Below are 20540 nucleotides of genomic sequence, written 5' to 3' on the forward strand. Positions count from 1 at the left end.
TCAGTCCATTAGGGCCTCTTGTTTAATTGTTGACTTTTCATGTGTTGAGCTGTTTCTCATGCACTGTTTCCTGCAGGTTCATGGAACTTTCTGTATAGTTACTTGAGAAGTACTTCACCCATCAGTCCAAATGATGTCACTGTGACCTATATTTAACACACCAGAGATCTGCATTTAAATTACCTTTTTGCACTGGGAACAGTTTCTTAGACACTATTACTGTAGAGTGATGTAACATGATATATGTATATAGGATGTAATATGATATATGTATATAGGATGTAACATGATATATGTATATAGGATATAACCTGATATATAGTGATGTAACATGATATATGTATATAGGATATAACCTGATATATAGTGATGTAACATGATATACATATATAGGATATAACTTGATATAATGTGATGTAACATAATATATGTCTATAAGATATAACTTGATATATAGTGATGTTATTGATATATGCACCTTAAGAAGTACTGCATCATTTAGACAAAACAAACATTTGCAATCTAGTCATACCATCATTTGCTTTTAACTTGTTTACAGATTGGAGAGTAAGGTGGCCTAAATGTGCCATATATTGTATAAACAATGTGTAAATTTGAAGGCTTGGTTCAGATACTTTAGGCAGCACTATTTGATAAGGAACACTTTGGGGGAAAGTGCTTTCCTCAATTGATTATTTGTATTATGCAAATATAACACATATTGTCTTTTATCTTCTATAATAGCTATTTTAATAATATTCCATTATTTAAGAAATGTGTTAATTTGTCTACTACAGAATGGAGGAATTTCTGAGACACAGAAAGATCAGTGAAGACGCCATCACAAGGATGAAAGAAGATAGGGTAAATTTACTCAAACAATTTCTGATAAAAAGAAGTCATAATTTTATTAACATTTTTTCACTTGAAGACAATGGTACCAGTGTAAAACAATCTGTTTATTATACCATAACACAAGATAGAAAAGCTTGTTAAGTTTATTTTTTCTGATGTTTTTGTTTTTAGAGAGTGCATTAATTAAAAGTGGAACACATAACCTGAAAAGCACAAACAGTTTATGAACAATCTCTTCAGTAACAGAATTTATTGGTCTGTTCAGTCTATAGATTGCTGTATTTCAAAATGACAGTTTTATATCAGATTGATACATTATCTGAGTCAGCTCAACCAGGGGTTAACAACGTCTTAAAAAATGTCAAATAAACTATGGATTTCATAGACTTATTTGGTGACCCATCTGAAGAAAAAAAACATTTGAAATCACTTCTATGAAAATATAACTGTGGCATTTTTTCTGTCCTTTTCCAATCTTTGTGATTTTGATTTTAGTGTGGCATTGGCCAAACATAACTTGGAAGTTGTGACTGGTCTGTATGATTTAAATGAAGATGAAGGATATTAATACATAAGAAAAATAATTCTGGCATGTATAGATTGTGTAGTTACAGCATTTAAATATTATTAGTATATCGTACGGACAAGTTTGTAAAGGACACTGTTCGCTCCACAAGAAGCAAGTAGTGTTAGGGATGTATTGAAAAATTGATCTTCATCATGTTTAAGCATGTAGTCATGTAATTTTGAGATGGTATGGATGACTTAAACTAGCACACGAAAAGCATTTAGGATGACTTGTATGGCTAAAAGTCTCCATTTAAAAGCTATTCTTCAACCACTGATTTAGAAATGACCCCCAGTGAAACATGGCTTTGAGTTTTTAAAAGCTATTCTTCAACCACTGATTTAGAAATGACCCCCAGTGAAACATGGCTTTGAGTTGTGTCCTTTTACTCACTGTCATCAATGATAGAGACCTGGGGTTCCTGAAGATCATTATATGTTTTGATGCATGGGTGAACATTTCCTATGGTCCTAGTACTGTAGGTAGCACATTCTTATCCAGGCTGTGTGTGGCACACAGAGGTACATGTACACATATTAGTGAATTGTGATTGGTCACATTTGATGTTGTGTTAATGTACCATCTTAGACCAGTAACACTGCCAGTTCATCATCATACACTGCTTTGTGTGAGTTATTTTATGAGTCAGGATGAGTAGGTGAAACAGGATTCATTTCATTAAGTTATCACTTGCCCATATTGTTTAATTCAAAAGACATGATGTTGAAATATCCACTATTATAGCGAGACATGGGCATCAAACCATAATTATTTTCCTTTTTGTTATGTATAACCACTCATTATTGTACATTTGTTGCTATAACTGATGGAACTTGATAGATTTTTACACATGCTAGTTCACAGTGATGCCTAAAATCTGGAGAGTGTCATCAAGGGTTGAAAAGCCCTTTTTTATGTTTATATGGTAAACAGACTTACTCAAGGGAAGTTACTGCAAAATGGATGAGGACATGCAATGAGGTGACACTTTACATATCTGTGTGTTCATTGCAGATAAGAAATTTATCTTTACAGTTGTTAAACTTTAAAGTCTACCCTTTGGTTATTTTTATAGCTTGTACCCTTTCACAACAAATAACCTGTGAAACACACTATCAAACTTGGTACTATGTTTTGGGAATATCTTCTGATTTAGGTCATCCTTGAGGGGAATTCAATGTGTTCTGAAGCTATGTGCCAAATTTCTGTACCATAACTTCCAAGGTATACCAGAGAAAATAACTATTTCTTGATAAAAATCAACAGTATGAACAGTTATGGAAGTATGCACATAAGAAACTATTGAGTGAGAAACTCACAAGGGAGTAAATAAACAATTATGGACAAAGGCTATGTTGACTGTATTAGATAACCAATCTTCTTATGCTCTTTAAGTATGTGTGCATGTGTCTCTCATATATATATATATATATATATATATATATATATATATATATATATATATATATATGCACCTTTTATATCTATTATTGGAAATAAAAAAATAACCTGTTCAGGATTTTGTGAAGAGGAACTAAAACTCACTCATGCCTCCAGATCAGATGGGATATATGTGCAAGTCATATCAATATTCTCAGCCTTTTGAACAACTACAGACCACTCTATAAGAACCTAAGGTTTCAAATCCATGTCTTCATTGGTGCAGGTGGGGCTATACTACATTACAAAGTGACAGGAACATAGATGGCAGTACAGATGGGGTTGAATTTTAAATTTACAATATGGCTACTGACCCTTAAGACAGGCATATTGTAATTCATGTTTTCATTAGTCCTGTTCTTTTATTTCAGATAGATGGAAATGTGATTTCCATGATGGATGTAGAACAGCTACAGAAATATGTGCCAAGATATGGAGATTGCTTAGCAACAATAGCTTATGCCAAACAAAAACGAGCTCTTGAAGAGACTGCAAGCTTTCCCAGTGATAGAAAAAGATCTCTGAGAGATAGATTACTGGAGAAATTACGAGCAACAGGGAAGAAAGAGGAGCATTTCAGGAGAGCAACACCTTAGGCTGGTAACAAAAATGCACCAAAAATCCTAAGAAAAGTGGAAATTGGCTGGTTAAATACTTATGGTGTTAGTGGTCCGAAGCAGGTTAGGTCAGCATATGGTGGCGGAACAAGAACTGTTAAAGTCCACCTTGATGCAACTGTCTCGGACATATTATCCACAGGAAAGGATCTTTTCTTTCCCAGTGGAATATCAAAGAAAGGAAACGTTGATGACTTTAATTTCTATCTTGCTGATCAAACTCATGAAAAATTGTCTGATGAAACTGACTTTGAAGGATATATATGAATCCACACAACTGAAGACTCTTAGGCTTTATGTTGTAACAACAGCACACACAAGAAGCTCGAATGGTAACAACAGCAAAGAAAGAGGAACTAATACACAACCAGAAATTTCTGCCCAGACTATACATCCAAACCAGTCCGATTTGGGTCAACAGTCTCCTCGGGTTCAAGCAGAAGGCGGTACAATTGCAATAACATCTGTGTCTACCAATGAACTACAGATAACTGATAGTAACCAAGCTGAAAATATGATTGGTTTTGAAGAATCAAACACTGCTTCTGACAACACATGTCATGGGGATTGCTTCAAAGTAAACAGCATTCATTCTTTTGGCTCAAATGATAATTTGCCTTCGAACAGTCTTAATCATGATGTGTATGAGTTAACACTTGATTCGCATGAGTTTCTGATGACAGCAGTTTATTCCCAAGAGCAGTTTCAGCCAGCCATTGATCTGTGACAAGCTCCATCATCAGGCTACAAAAGTGTTATGACCATTATGCTGCACCGCTCCAATTTACAGGAGGAAATGTTGCAATATTTCAAAGCATCTGATATTTTGAATACAACATTAAAATTCAAGTTTGTAAATGAGTGTGGGGATGATGCAGATGGAGTATCAAGGGATGCCTATGCAGCATTTTGGGAATCATTTTTCCTGAGAAATGCAGATGGTGAGGTTTATCGCATACCTGTTTTAACTCAGGATTACAGCGAAAAACAATGGGAGGCTGTAGGTAGAATTTTGATCAAGGGATACAAGGAACACAAATACTATCCGATAAGCCTGGCTCCAGCTTTTTTTATTGCAGTAGTACATGGGGAAAATTCTGTCACTCCACAGTTATTGAAAGAATCTTTCCTTTTGCTTATTTCACAATCAGAAAAGGGTGTTATTGAGGCTGTTCTAACAGGAACACAGTATGACCAAGATGAGATACTTTGTCTGCTTGATCGCTTTCAGTGTCGTAAAATCCCAGAACTGAGTGAGATGGCATCAACAATTATACATATTGCACACAAAGTATTAATCCAAGAATCTAAATATGCCCTGGATGCTATTAATAGTGTTGGTGAAGGTGTTTGGCAAATTGATTTTCCAGATACTGTATCATAACCCTGTATGGGAGACTAAACCCAACCATCCCAAAACTAATAGGGCTGCTCCATGCTTCACCAAGAACAAAGGAAGAAAACGATTCTGTTGGATTTCTTCATAGATTTATTTGGGGAAGAAATAAATGGCAGTTGAGAAAGTTACTCAGGTTTCTGATTGGATCAGATATAATTTGTGTCGATAAGATTGATGTTCAGTTTATTGTACATCATGGAAAAGGAAGACTTCCCAGTGTCCACACTTGTGGACCCATGTTAGAACTTCCCTCAACATGTGCAAACTACCCTGACTTTAGATCTGAGTGGGAAAGCATGCTTGAATCTAAAGAATGCATGGAAATGAACATTGTGTAGTTGTTCTTATAACTGCAGAAAATAGTGACCATTTTATTTGCATTTTTGTGGTAAATAGTATCAACCATTTGTACAACTTGCATGTAATCAAACCAGTCCATTGTAACAAGAGTTGGATTGTTGGTACACTATTCTGCAATATTCTCTGTGTGTGTGTGTCTATATAAATATATATATATATATATATATATATATATATATATATATATATATATATATATATCTGTGTGTGTGTCTACATGTGGGTGGGTGTGAATAGCTTGAACCCCATCTAACCTAGGAAATCATTTTAAGAGATCTAAAGTTTAGATCAACAGTGTGTAACACTCTTGTAAAATTCTGTTTAAACATTTTGGTAACATTCTGTTATATGTGAAGAATAAAAACCATTCTGTTTGATGTGAAAACAACTTTGAACTTTCCAAATTGTTCAACCAAGCCATGTTCAGGCACATGAGATTCCTCTATGCCATGTGCATTTGCAATGTGTGTGTGTGTGCATGTGTATGTGTGTGTACATACTCTATGATGTTTTTAGCCATGACAAATCTTACTGTAAGAGAACTATCCCTTAAGTTTTTTTATGAAGCTTTTGATACAGAATATCACTGCTCTTGAACCTTTAATTTTAATTTGTACAATAATGAGAAGTCTCATATATTTGTGTTTCTTATCAGCTTGTACAGTGCAGTGAGTTTTTTCTGTTTATCTTGGTTCATTGTACATTATTGCCTGAAAGGTTGTGTAACATGGTATATGGAGCATCATGACAAAAACCACTTACTGTAGTAAGAACTAAGTTGCATGACCTATATTTCATTATCCACTTATTTGCACTAACAATTGAGTTTTCACATAGTTGTCATTTTTTGTTGCTATTTCATGTTCCCATGATCAATTTGCTTTGCTGTGCATGTTTTATACATCATTGCTTGCATAGTTATATTATTGCTTTAGACCTTTTCGACAAACTAAATTTTGCAATCCATGCATATCCGCATTGTGGGTTTGTTTCTTACATTATACGTTATATGTATTAAGCTCATAGTGCTTGCATTGGAAGCAGAGTAATGACATGGATGCCATATATGCTACAGATAAAATATCTGTTATGGGTTAAAGTGAGAACATGATTCAGATGAAGAGGTCACATTAGTCTGTCTGAAAAGAATATAGTATTTGGCATCAAGCTCTTTAATTTATCTTATTTTTCAAAATTGTTTGGCTGAAGACGTTTCATTTCTTGTACCACAGTTCATTCTTTTGCCAATCTGTTAGTTTGAGTTTCCTGTTATATGGCATAAAAAGAACTTATTCCATACATGCTTTATATTTTGCTATTGTGTAGTCATTCACCTACACACAAAAGTTCAGTGTGTGTATGAGGAACATATATGTTTTTTGTTGTGATGTGCTTTAAATGAAAATTTATTTCTCGGGATAAATAATAATATTTTAGTCTCTGCATAGTTAGTAATGATTACTGACAGATATTGCGTTTGATATTAGAACAGGTATCAAAGACATTACTGTTATGATTTTTGCAAGCATTTTTTTCCTTACGTTCATGTTTATCATCTCAAGAAGAATCAAACATTTGATGTAATCAATACGCAAACAGCTGTTATTTTGATTGAGTACATTTTATTTTTCATTGCCTCTTGATATTTGCTTTAGATGTTAAGAATATTGTATCGACTAGAGGTTTAGTATGGCTGTTCTATCTAAATACTGTTTCTGATGTATAATTTCATCTTTTCTGTCTGGTCTCCATTAACTTTGTTGTGCAACCTGGCCAAGCATATAATGTGTATATAGCCTTTGATGAGATATACATGAGACCAGTTGGGAGTTTGATTCAAAACATTAAACTGTTTACAGTCCATTTTTAGATGTATTTCATTACCACATAGGTTTTTTGCAGCCTGCATAGATACTATTGTAAATTTAATCATAAAAGTTCATCTTAAAGGCACAAAACATGACTATTGTGAAAATAGAACTACACCTTTGTATTAAAAGATGATAACTGTCACATGCATTTAATGCTTACTAACTTTTAATTATTTGTGTTTGGCTCATGACAAATGACATCACAGGCTATAAACATACAAACCTACATATAAGGCCATTTTCTGACCATCACAGTTTACAGTTGGAATAAACATTTTTATTAAATGGTAAGCTGAACATATTAATTACTACAAATTGTATAATGGTGTAGACTACTCTGACAGGCTGGATGTTAATAGTACACGTGAATGAGTTGTTAGTAGAACAGTGGACTGCATGCATTGCATGTGAGGCCTTGATTGTAGTGGCTAATCATGGTGATTACTCATGCTTGTAATATTGGTTTTCCTGACCATCATTCCAAGGTTACTCAAAGCCTTGACTTCCACAGGGTTCAAAAATCAGTGTTGTATTAAAAAGAAAAACAATTACCCTTTGATTTTCTTAAACTAATTATAGTACTTCAACGTTGATATTGTAGGGGACCCCCAGTGGCTAAGTGGTCTAAAGCGTTTGACTTTACCGATCACTGCCATCTCACCTTAGTCTGTGTGGGTTCGAGTCTTGGACTCAGGAAATGTGGGTACAGTATTTGAGAGAGCTGCCAGTAGCTTCTTGTGGGTCAGTGGTTCTTACCGGGGTTTAGCCATATATAGCCTATCTTACGCTGAGAAATGGCGTTAAACCCAAAAACAACAACAAAAATTGTTATTGTAGAATAGAATATTTATTATTCTTTTTTGTCCAGTTACAGGAGCCAACATTTCAAAGCCAAATTATTTCCTTTATTTTCTTTGCAGAGGCCAGCTATTTAATTGGTGATTATTTTACTTTAAACAGTGGTTTAGTAAGAAATTCTAGCTCTCGCTCACCTTGGTAAAAGTTAATTCTGGGACCCCTCCCAATAAAAAAGTTGTTTGATAAGAAAATCATATGTTACTACTTCTTGGGTGATAGAACGCATGGCCAAAATTTTGGAAAACTTATATAAACTGACATGTTTGCATATAATGCACTAAATTTCACATTCTCTTAGGATATAAAAGACAACCTGTATCAGCTGTGGAATGAAGTGGTTCAAGGTTATTATTGCCTTGATTGTGTGCAGATGAATATCTTAAAAGATACTTTTAATAACCTTCAGAAAATCTATCCTGTGACGAAGGAGATAACCTTGATAAAATGATGTACAAAGACTTGGGATTAAAGTCACTGTGTCCTGAAGCAATGATGGATTGTATGTATCTTGCCGAAATTTCAGGCATGTGCGATATGGGTGGTAATGCAAGCCCAAAGCCTACCTCCATTCCTTCTCAATCCAACCAAAATGTCTGATCAACCCCTCCATATAAATAATGGCAAATGTATACTGTGCAATAGAATGGATGAGGGTTATTTATGACCTTCACTCCAAAATGCCTGAGCCTCAACTCACATAAATTGCTTTATCTTGCCACATGGCTAGGAAAGAAGCTTCTAGTCAGAATTTATTAGTTCCTGGTTGATGTGTTCATATTTTGAAACGTTTGTTTTCTTAATTTTTTAAAATACTTTGAGCTGCTTTTCCTAGAGCACCGTGTCTTTTGTATGAGACCTTTTTGTCCTTTCTGCAGTCTGTCCTTCCTTTTAAATAAGAATTCTAAAAGCTATCACTTGCAGCTCCGTGTCAAGGTGTTCTTAATGTTCTTCGTACATCTACCATATGACATGGAACAAGTCCATTCTTGAAAGAGAAATCCTTTTCTCGGTGACCTCTAAAAATCGGGAAATATTAATTACTGTATTACGGTTTGCATATTAGAATTAAGAATTAAAACGAATTTGATTAGTTCAGCTACATGTTTGTGTGCTTATTTCTATTGATTTTGTGACAAAGTTTCGAAAGAGGAAATTTTATGGATTTCATTAGGATTAATGGGTGTCACCGTTTGGCAATTGCGATATCGGCGTGAATCATACACATGCCGCTAGTAACGGCAACTATCATCAGTGTCCAAACCCACACGGCCATTTAATACTTAGCTATATGCACGCACCCACTGGATATCTGTTGGGAAATGCAAGATGTATACTACGTTTTCTTAACGGTCCAGAATTTGCAATGTCAGTTTACTTAGCTTTAACAATTTTTTCAGTCATATCGCTACGATGTCTTCAGTGTGGTAGTTTATAGTGATGTCTAGCACTTGGGCATCATGCCGCAGACATGTAGCTTGATGTCCCACCCAGTCACATTATCCTGACACCAGGCTGACCATTCCTAACACAATCCTCTTAATGCTGAGCGCCTAGCGAGGCAGCCGTTAATACCATTTGTGTTAGTCTTTGGTATGACTCGACCGGTGTTCGAACCCGCGACCTTCCGCATCCGAGGCTGACGTTCTAACCACTACGCCACCATTTAAGAGATGAACAAAGTAAATAGATTTTGGTGGTGACAGAATGAAATAATCATATCAGTGGAGGGGAGGCAAAAGAAAGATTGATTGATTGATTGTTTATTTTTTAACGGCGCATCAGCACTTTTAGGCTATTTAGCGCCAAACAAAGTGTTATTTGTATAATCTTTTAAAACTTATAAAAGGTCCTATATCGACCAGCGATATAAAAGAACAAATGGTTGAAATTAAAAACGGTAAGATGGTAACGGTGCAAAATAAAGCTTCCCGATCAACGGGAGATGTAAAAAAGATGAATAGGTATTAAAATGGGACGGTACATATGTTGCATAAAACTGCACAAGGTGATAGCATAAAAGTCAGAGTTCAGAGTAAATATTTACGGCTTTCAAGAACTCTATAATACGAGTGATGTTTATGTTATCAAAAAGTTCTTTCATGTCATGCACAATGTAATAACGATCGCGCGTAGGTTGTAGGTCAAAGCACTCTATCATAAAGTGCTTGACAGTGAATGGTTCATTGCAACAAACGCACTCTGGTGGGTCTTCACCTTTTAGTATGTGGGTGTGGGTGATATAAGTATGACCAATTCGGATTATTGCAATGACTACCTCCTCCCTACGAATGGTTCTGTAGGAAGGAGTCCATTCTCCTAGAGTTGGTTTGATTGCGTGAAGTTTGTTATTTACAGCATCATTCCATGATGCCTGCCACTTCTGACGTAAGAACTTTCTGATACAAGGTTTAAAATCAGTATATGGTATTTTAAAATCAGATGGTTCTTGAGAAAGGGCCATTTTAGCAGCGCGATCTGCTTTTTCGTTACCTTTAATACCAATGTGGCTAGGTAACCAACAGTATATTATATTGTGGGAGACACTCAGCTCGGTATTTTTTACGAGTATGTTTTTCAATAATGGGTTCTCCAGTTTTCTATTTTGTAGTGACTGGAGTACTGATAGCGAGTCGGAGAAGATGATACAGTTTAAAATACGGTTCTGTTCTATATGTTGCAGAGCAAGGTCTATTGCTCTGATTTCGGCTGTAAAAATTGATGCTCCATTTGGTAAGCGAACTTGCGTTGTGTGATTTCCACAAACAAAGGCTGCAGCAGCCTTTTCCTCATCCTTTGATCCATCAGTGTAAATTCTGGTGTAGTTTTTAAATTCGGTGAGGAGTTCATGGTAAGAGTTGTGGAAGATAGAAGGGTTTGTTTCGGATTTTTTTCCATCGTGTAGCGTAAAACGTACTTTTGGTTGTTTAATTAGCCAGGGTGGTGTTTCAGAGATGGATGTTTTCTGAATTTTAGAAAGATCTATATTTGTAGTGTCAAGGCTGGATGATATTCTAATGCCAAAGGAAGGTATGGCGTTTGATTTATTTTCGTATAAAGTTTTGTATTTGGGTTGAAAAACAGCCGAAAAAGCAGGATTCAGAGGGTTTGATTTTAATTTGAGAGCATACTGTGCGGAAAGCATTTCTCTACGATGCGATAACGATGGTTCATTCGCCTCAGCTAGAAGGCTTTCACACGGGGATGTTTTAAATGCTCCCAGAGCCAGTTTTATTCCCTGATGATGAATCGGATCAAGCATTTTAAGATACGATTTTCTGGCTGAACCATACACAACGCAACCATAGGCTAGTTTGGAGCGAATAAACGTTCTGTATAAATTTAGGATGACTTTTCTATCAGCACCCCAGTCAGTGTGCGCTACTACTTTAAGTAGGTTAAGTGCTTTTAAGCATTTAGCTTTTAAGTTCTTTAGGTGTGGAATAAAGGTCAGTTTTCTGTCAAAGATTATACCTAAAAATTTTGTTTCCTCAACAACTGGAATAGGTGTTCCATCCAGCGTGAGGTTCGGTTCATCATGATCTTTTCGTAACTGACAGAAATGCATGCATACCGTTTTTGATTTCGAGAATTTGAAACCGTTTGCATTGGCCCAATTTTGAATTTTGTTTATATTTTGCTGCAGTTGTCTTTCAATTGTATGCATGTGCTTTGACCGATAACATATTAGAAAATCATCAACGTATAACGAGCAATCCACACCAGGAGTCAAACACTTGGTGATGCTATTAATTTTGATGTTAAAGAGCGTCACAGATAAAATACTGCCCTGGGGCACACCCATCTCTTGCTCGTGCAGATCTGAGAGGGTAGAGCCCACTCGTACTTTGAATTCTCTGTCGGAGAGAAAGTTGCATATGAAAGAGGGCAGACGGCCTTTTAGACCTAGATCGTTCAGGTCATTTAGTATCCCGTACTTCCATGTCGTGTCATAGGCCTTTTCTAAATCAAAGAAAACCGCTACTAAATGTTCTTTCTTAATAAATGCATCGCGAATGAATGTTTCTAGTCTAACCAGATGATCATTGGTGCTCCGGCCATATCGAAAGCCACTTTGGAAAGGAGATATTAAATTGTTAGTTTCCAAATACCAGACAAGCCGAGAATTGATCATTCGTTCCATTGTTTTGCACACACAGCTTGTGAGTGCAATTGGTCGATAGCTGTTGGGGTCTTCGCTATCTTTACCGGGTTTGGGGACTGGTATTACAGTTGCTTCTTTCCAGATTTTTGGTACATTACCAGTAATCCATAAATCATTGAAGAGTTTCAAAAGAGATGTTAAAGATGATTCTGGAAGATGTTTTAAAAACTGGTAATGTATTTCGTCAGGCCCAGCGGATGTATCATGGGCCTTATCTAAAGCCTCCCTAAGCTCCGATAGTGAGAACAATTGATTATAACTTTCCGAGTTGTTGGATGCGAATTTTAAACGTGACTTTTCTTTTTGAGTTTTAAGAAGAAACATACTTCTTCCATGATGCTCTTTTACATTCTTTGATTATGCGGCGCGCTTTGGCCCGTGCAATGCGATATATATTTAAGTTTTCGGGCGTCGGTTGATTATTAAATTTCCTTAATGCTTCTCGGCGTAGTTTAATGACTTCCTTACATTCCTTAGTGACCCAAGGTTTTTGGGTTCTTTTACAATCTGGCGAGGACTTGGGAACGGATTCTTCTGCAATCTCTATTAAAATAGATGTAAAATGCTGAATGGTGTCGTCAACATTGAAAACTGTATCCTCATTCAGCCTAGTTTAACAGAGTGTTTCAAACTTGGCCCAGTCGGCCTTCTTTAAAGCAAAAGAAAGAAAAGATGCAAAAGCTTTGGTAGAGTTTTTCAGGGATCGCATTGTCTCCTCTGCTAACACAAATATAATGTTTGCTGTATTAAGTTTAAGCACATGAAACGGTACTAACTAAAAACATGATTGATTTTCAACCATCTCCATTCCGGCTACCTCGCATAAACATGTACGTTTGTCTTAATATCTACCAACGCTTGCCAAAGAAAAGCAAATCCTAATGGACAAATTTATAAGAATGCATATATGTTTGTATGTACGGATCGACGCTTATTTGCTTTGTTCCAATATTCCATTCTTATTCAAACTGAGCTATTTACAATCCTAAACGCCAACAAATTTCTTTTTATATTGTACTGTCAGCTTAAGGTTGACGTCATAATTGTTTTAGTATTATATGGATGGAAATGACGCTGAAAGTTAGATAAATGGCTTGATAACAGTATGATATTTACTTTATTTTTTACATTGCGCGTTATGTGACGTATAAGTAATTTCACACATATGCACACGGTTAATAACATTATATATTAAATGTTTGTATGCGGTGTCTAATGCAATGTTTAGGTAATCGGATCAATCCAATGATTTCTACAGTTAACAACAGCGCGAGAGGAGGGTGGCTGTCGGGATCTTTTTTTCAGCTGAGATTTTCGTAGTATTTCACCTCACTTTTGTGAAACAGGAGCAATTCTTCACAAGAAAAGGAGGGGTAGGGAGGTTGGCAACTGACATAAAACTGTTCTGAGAGACAACGTAGGGGTCTGCCACTAAATAATATTGCCCCTGGGCCGATCGGTAGCGACAGTAGGGGATCCACCAAACAATATTGCCCCCGGGCGGATCGGTAGAGGATTCACCAAACAATATTGCCCACCGGGCGCCTAAACCCCTCGTGCTTCCACAGCCTGCTGTAAAATCCGATCTGAACTTACTATTTGAATTCAGAAATTGTTTGAAACATATAAAATAGATTCCTTGTGATCTTTTCTGAGGGATAAAATTCCCATATTGCACTTCATGTCACCACAGTAGATAGACCTATGGAAGTAAACATTGCTAGTTCAGCAAGTCATAATAAATAGAACCAATTAAAATTACAAGCAACAGTTCTCCATTTTCTTAGCAGACACTTTTGTTTCTTGAACCCTAATTTGTATAAGATATGAGTGTATTGCTGGTCACTTCCTCCATTGCAGATATTTCCCTACTCGTTTGGCGCTATTGTTAATCAAGAAATGCAAACATTTATGTTTCAGCAGTTCGTAAGAATAGAGATAAGCACACCTTTTTCAGTTCTAAGAAAAACGGTAAACCAAGATTAAGAAAAGCCCAGACTAATACTGACCCTAGTTTTCTACAAAATGATGCGAATCCAAATTGTTTAAAATAATTTTTTTTTAAATTTGAGGGGGGATGGGGGAAGGCTACAGAGATGAAAATGCTTTGTGCATAATTACAAGCACATCATTGATTCCATGTTTACTATGAAACTTATTGAATAAATTTAAATTGAACCCAATACTAATTAAAACATTTATCTGTGTGACTGGAGAGAAGGAAAGGATGCAGAATGAGTATAGTTTAGAAACTGTTTAAACTTGTTTAACTACAGTCAGATATCGTTGTTTTAATAACACTGGCGGATCATAGAGATCAATTATGTCGTCAAATTTGCGACATCAAAAGACAAAAACAAACGTGCTACCAATTAAAATAGATGCACGCTATGTAAATGAACTTGAATGACCGAGGAACTTAGTTTTGTATGTATTTTTCAAGCGATTTAAGTGCGAGATTTAGATTTTTCTGATAATAAACACAAATGACAAAGTTCCATTCAATATCATATCCTCTTATTTCTAAACATTGGTCTCAGCTCGGTTCATCTGGAACAGAAATATGATCATTATCCAAGCGCATAAAATGACTGTACATATATTATTCGGAGGATGCCCTTTACAGTATGTCATTAATATGTTGCCGCAACTCCAAATACAGATCAAGAGCTTCATATGCATCCTTTGCCATGTGTAAGCTTTGCTCAGCCATTATATATACACATATACTGTACACATCCTCGTCAGAAGCCTTTCCATCACGGTACCTTGCATTATTCTGACATAACTGGAATTATTCCTCATCTATCAGACACATGTAGTTCTCCGTCTCATATAACTCTGGAACTGAAAACATGATGTTTGGAATACCACTTGGAACTGTTAAGTTTTTGGATGGACGAATCACATGGGAATCCCACACTTCGGCTAATGAGTCTAATTCATCCTGAAAATAAAAGATAAGAAAAAATGTTCACGCATGAAATACTTGATAATAGGGATGAAAAGAAAAGAAAGGCTGAGAAAGAATTTCTTCATGTGAACATATGACCTTTATGAGGCATAACGAAACACTGTAAATATATATTTGGTAACACAGCTTTGTTAAATATGCAACTGATGTATCAAATCGCAACTCTAACATGTAAGAGTAATTGTTATCAGTGACATCAGCTAGTATAGGGAACATAATGGTTCGGAATCTATAATACCGGTAGGCCCTAAGACTTTGAAACAAATATTCCCAATCTGCATTAAAATTCTCAAAGGAGCGTCATGTGATAATTCTATTGTATAGTATGTGCTCTTTGAACATTGTAATCTGTAATCAGCACTTGTGTTTCCTTACGATGAATTATGCATATTTAATATATATTCGTGTGCGTTTGTGTGTGCGTGTGTGTGTGTTTGAGACAAACAGACAGAGACAGAGCTATACTGTCCATACCTGTATCATACCAAGAAAACAAAATAGTACAAGATTCTTGTCCAGATATCCGCCGTCAAATTTACCCTCAACTTTTATTTGGTCGAAGAGTGACAACCAGAACTCTACACATTCCCTGCGCAAAAAGCCCCACCAGCTTTCAATTCTTTGGTTATTTGTGCTGCTTCCGTACATGAAACTGCGATCACCACAGAATGAATCATTTCCATGCCGGCGAAAGAGACGTTGGAATTCACAAACATATCCATTTTCTGTGCCCCTGTCAGCTCGAAGTATAAGGGGGCAACCACAGAAGGCTTTCACAGGTTCGAGATAGTAACCCCCGGTAACGCGAGGGTTACTACTTGTGCAATATGCATTTAACCATATCATTTTCCGTGAAAACCCATCAATACAACCATTGATGCAAATACCATAGGGGTGCAACTTGTCATAGGAGTCCATATGCCAGATGTAATTAGGACCTTTTGATAGGTACATACGATTAAGAAGTCGATGTGATTGGCGGAGGTCAACATTTTCAGGATCTATAACTCTCATCAAAAGGCGAACTTCTTCCTTTCTTGCCCGTATTCCTCTGCATTTCAGCTTATGATACATCCACCTATAACCGTACATGGTACCAGAGAACCGCTGTTCATTCATTATGAATTCGGCAACAGTCATCATATCAGTGGGATTTTTATAACGGTAAAGACCAAGAACATGCAAAATACGAATCAGCTGTCTAATGCTGAGATTATATCCATGTCTTTCTTTCAGAATGAACACAATCTCCTTATACTTTAAACCTAAGTGAAGATAAACTTTTATCAGAGCAATACGGTCCTCATCCATTCTCACAATTAAAGCAATACTAAACGCCTAAATATCAGTGAAAAGCTGTTATCTCGAAAATAATCCGAAATATTTGGAATAACGAAATACTATTTCGAAATAATGCAATATTATTTCGTTTAAACGAAATAGTATTTCGAAATAACGAAATAGTATTTCGTTTAAACGAAATAGTATTTCGAAATAACGAAATAGTATTTCGAAATAACGAAATATTAATTCGAAATAACGAAATAGTATTTCGTTTAAACGAAATACCATTTTGAAATAACGAAATAGTATTTCGTTTAAACGAAATAGTATTTCGAAATAACGAAATATTATTTCGAAATAACGAAATAGTATTTCGAAATAACGAAATAATATTTCGTTTTAACGAAATAGTATTTCGAAATAACGAAATAGTATTTCGTTTAAACGAAATAGCATTTCGAAATAACTAAATAGCATTTCGTTTAAACGAAATACCATTTCGAAATAACGAAATAGTATTTTGTTTAAACGAAATAGTATTTCGAAATAACGAAATAGTATTTCGTTTAAACGAAATATCATTTCGAAATAAAGAAATAGTATTTCGTTTAAACGAAATAACATTTCGAAATAACGAAATAGTATTTCGAAATAACGAAATAGCATTTCGAAATAACGAAATATATTTCGATTAAACGAAATAAAAATATGTGCATCCATGTCACTTAAGGGGCTCCGTAACAGCCCTTGCAGTCTTTATCCGATTCAGCACAAATGAGACAAATTGTCTCCAGAGATGTGATAATGGATGCCATCAGATATAGTGAGCAAATGAATTTATAGACTTTTCGTCTTACCCTGCATATATATATATATATATATATATATATATATATATATATATATATATATATATATATATATATATATATATATATATATATATATATATATATATATATTTGCAATCGTCATAGACGATCACGGAAGATATTTCACATTCCCTGACTATTTATGTGTATGTGTGCGTGTAATTTATTGCATTTTGAAATTAAGATAAAGTTATGTTAAGGATCAGTGCGCATGCATTAGATCGTGATACCCACGTGCTTATCCTGTCATTTGCCTGTTGTGAAATAGAATTTTTTTCATTTAGGACGCCATCTTGATAAAATGATATTTGTCTATCTACCTATATATTATGCCCTTAACATGCAATAGTAATGTGTACACGATAATATAAAAAAGAATCTTTGGAATGTTTACCGAAGCTGCTTAACAATACTTACAAAAGATGGTATTGTCTAGTCTGGTAAATTTGTTTTCCATTATTAATTCCTTATAAAGATAGTGTTCTTTACACTAATTCGTGCATGCTTTTTGAGCACATGTTAGCGGTCTTTTTAGTTACTTGTGTGCTTAGATTATATACAGTTTCCACAAGTACAATATTAAAATAAATTTCAGCAACAGTACATACAAAACATGAAGATATGAAAACATTATATATATTGTACATATTGCAAACATAAACAACTTTACCTTACACCTGTCACTGTCAGATTTCAAGATATATGTAGGACGCCCCATAAGAACCACATAAGTGTTATTATTGCATGATTTAACTGTATAGCTAAACCATATACGTCGCGAGCATCCAAACAGTCCTTTTGTACAATTCTCATTCTTTTCCCCGCAAAACAGTATATATTAGTAGCAAAGTCCCACACAAGTCCATGACCACCCTCCACTTATAATGAAAACTGAGCTATTTGAAAAATGCACATTGCATGTTCTCAACATAGAATACAAAATATGCTGAAAGACAGGAATGTGAACCATGACATATTGTGTAAGCAAGAGAAAAATAAGTAAATTAACTTACTTTCATGCATAACGTCAGTGTTAATGTACAGTTTTGCCGAAATCGTCATACATGAAGATATGAAGATAAGAAAATAATTGCACAAATATTCCTTTTTATTTTCAACTTGGCGCTCTACAATTTCGTACTATACATAGGATTAGATTTATATAGAGAAAGAATTTCCCGATTTTCCTCACTGATTGTACCAGTTATTGAGGTATTGTTGAAATAACCTTTAGTGCCCTTTATTTTGGTGTATGATTGATGGGTGCAAATATGGGTTATAGAGTAGGCAGCTTGCCTTTCCTTCAGATGTACACTTCCCAACAAAATACTACCACTGCTTGGTCATTTTCACGTCTTAGACTTCAGAGGTGAATTTTAACAAAATTTTAAATTTGTTTTTAACATTGTATAAATTTATGTATTTAATTTCTTGCACTTTTCTAAAGTGGCATTGTCTAGTCTGTCAAAATTCGTTTTACTTATCAACACTTTCCACAAGTGCAATATCCAAAGACATTTCAAAACAGCACATGAAAATAACATAGATGTATTGCAATATTGTCTCCACTTTTCATGCTGCAAATGTAAACAACTTCACTTTGCACATATCTGTCTCTCAGATGTTGATGTTATCTGGAGTGCGCCATTAAGTATAATTTCCACGTAGGTACTCGTATATGTTTCTTGTTAAAGTAGAATTGCCCATATCCGATTATTGTCAAAGCAGAGTTACCTGTATCTGATTGGTGTCAGAGAAGAGTTACCGTATATAAATTTTGTCAAAGTAGAGCTACCCGTGTATATTTCTTGCCCATATAGAATTATCGGTATCTGCTTGTTGTCAAAGCAGATTTATCCGTCTCTAATTGTTGCCAAAACAGAGGTACTTGTAACTGGTGTCAAAGCTTTTGCTTTGTAGAACAGTAGATTTGCTCGTACCTGATTGTTGTAAAAGTAGATTTAACCATATCTCATTGTTGACAAAGTACGGCTACCCATCTCTAACTTTTATCAAATCAATTCGAAGAAGGAACTCTGAAACAAAGATTTTATACGGCACACTGAATGATGTGGTTATTATTATTTGAAATACATGTACACGTGTGCCTGGGTAATACTTTTGTCTTTATCGTCATCTCCAGGCATTGTCGCCGTATATAGCATATAGTTTCTGTTCTTGGGTATTTGAGAACAGCTGCAAGTCGACAAAGCATAGATAAAGCTACCATATACTTATATATCTTTCATCTTGTTAGATTGACATTTAATTGTATCGCTAATGGAAAATCCATGTGCAGTCGTAAGCAGAAAACCAATGAAAATATTTTGAATGCTATCGAAAAGTACTTCAATTAGTACAATGCACACTAGCTCTTGCTGTCATTTTAAATGAAAACTTGAAATCTCTCAGAGCTGGCATTACTATTTTCTGACGTTTCTCTTACAAACCTTTGAAACTTGACAAATAACAAAAATATCGCCTCCTTTAGAAATATTGTTTCAGATATAACACGCGATATTAATATTATTAAAGTTCGTGTTACAATAGCTTAACACAGCCTTGTTTGCTATTTTTAGAGATGACATAAATAACAGTAAACCTGTGTTGTGTACCAAAGCGGGGTGGCTGGTGGGAAGGGATTTGTACTTATGAATACAGTTCTGTATAATAAATACCTGATAATTATTCATTATGAATGTTTATACGTAGAGACCCACATACTTCATTATCTTAAGTATTTCTTTCGCATACATCGTGTTCAGTGTTTCCATTCTTCTTACACACAGCTGGTTCAATAATATAATACAATTGTTTAAAAATAATAGAGAATAACCTGTCACAAAATGGGAATGTACCCAAGTGCAAATGTACTTTGCTTCGCATATAATGGCATTTTATAATGATGATTGGTAGTATATATTAGGGAGTGTTGTTCTAATAGAAAGAAAACTTAGAAGGTGGTGATGGTTGTGTATAGGGTGCGATTGATGGATCTGAGACCTATTAGCATTTTTACTTGCTGCCAGTCCAGCATCTCGAAACCTGCTACTTTCATACTGTACTGGTAACTCCTTTAAAATAGTTTCTTCTTTGTTTCAGAAGTTACAGACCATACATCCAGCAGTTCATTAAAGAATTTCTGGAAGATAATAGTCGGCCTGAAGCTTTCATTTTTTTGTTTGTTTGTGTTGTGGTCTTGACTAAGTTCCATGTAAGCTGGATGTTTTCTTCCTTGCGAAAGAGAAACCTCTTGTTGGGATTCTGTAAAAACTACTAC

General features: G+C 35.2%; 1 long non-coding RNA gene across 1 annotated transcript; it reads left to right on the forward strand.

Moving 5' to 3' along the window:
• The first annotated feature begins 429 nt into the window (after window positions 1-429).
• Window positions 430-3463, forward strand: LOC149799860 (uncharacterized). The gene is made up of 2 exons (XR_016420925.1): window positions 430-864; window positions 3235-3463. It is a non-coding gene; the product is annotated as an uncharacterized LOC149799860 (long non-coding RNA).
• Window positions 3464-20540: the final 17077 nt, after the last annotated feature.

This window comes from Sinohyriopsis cumingii, chromosome 5, assembly GCF_028554795.1.
Source record: "Sinohyriopsis cumingii isolate HCF-2022 chromosome 5, ASM2855479v2, whole genome shotgun sequence".
Lineage (NCBI taxonomy): Eukaryota > Metazoa > Mollusca > Bivalvia > Unionida > Unionidae > Sinohyriopsis > Sinohyriopsis cumingii.